This window comes from Petaurus breviceps, unplaced genomic scaffold, assembly GCF_028583685.1.
Source record: "Petaurus breviceps papuanus isolate PSGF00001 unplaced genomic scaffold, PetGlider_PUasm1.0 185, whole genome shotgun sequence".
In the NCBI taxonomy this organism is placed as follows: domain Eukaryota; kingdom Metazoa; phylum Chordata; class Mammalia; order Diprotodontia; family Petauridae; genus Petaurus; species Petaurus breviceps.
Window position 1 is genome coordinate 38,776,702 of NW_027185797.1, and position 1,059 is coordinate 38,777,760.

Below are 1,059 nucleotides of genomic sequence, written 5' to 3' on the forward strand. Positions count from 1 at the left end.
CCGCCCGCCCGCTCCCTCCCAAACCCTCCCCCCGCTGCTGCCAACCCTCAGTTTCCCCCTCCCTTGTCTCTCTGCCTCAGTCTCTGTCTCTGCCCCTCTTTGTTTCTTCTTTGCTTCTATCCTACTCTCTCCTCTGTCTCTCTGTCTTGGTTTCTCTGTGTTCTCACTGATTCTGTCTCTGGCCCTTTCTTCAGGCCTGGCTAGCGGTATGTCTTTTCTCTGTCTCAGTCTCTGGGTTCTCTGTTGGTTTTTTCTTTCAGTCTTTTTGTGTCTCTCTGTCTCCCAGTATGTCTCCCCATTTTCTTTTCTCTGTAATTTTCTCCAGGCCCAGGTATGTGTGTGCATTCTCTTTCCCCCTCCCTCCCTCCCTCTCTCTTTCTCTCTCTCTCTCTCTCTCTCTCTCTCTCTCTCTCTCTCTCCATCTCCATCTCTCTCTCTGTCTCTGCATCTGTTTTGTGTTCATTGTATTTCTTTGCCTGTCTAGTTATCTCTGTGGAGTTAATGTCTCTGTATCTTCTTTTCTCTGCCCATGTCCTATCTCTTTCTTTCTATTTCTGCATCCCTCTTCTCTCTCTCTATTCATCTCTCTCTTTTTCAGTTTCTCGGTGTGTATCTCAGTCTCTTTTTCCTGGACACATCTGTTTTGCTCGCCTGTATTTGTCTCTTTATTTCTGAGTCTGTCCCAATCCATATCTGCATTTTTGTGTCAATGTCTCTCTCTCTCCCCCACCTCCCTCTGCTTCTGTTTCTGTCTCTGTCTCTCTTTACCTACCCCTCCGTGTCTCTCTATCTCTCCACTGCCTCCCTGGGTCTGTCTCTGTCTCTGCCAGCTACTCCCACCTCCAACCTCTGGCTTTGATCTGCCTCTTGCCCCTGGCTCCCCTCCAGCCCCATTGATTCCCGATCGACCCAGAGGAGCAGGAAGGAGCCTGGGGCAGCCCAGCATAGCCTAGACTGAGGGTCCGTCCAGGACTGGGGCAGAGGGCTGAAGAGAACTGGGATGGCAGACCAGAGACTAGAGACCAAGTCTGAAGCAGTCTTTGGGTCTGTCTTTCTCCT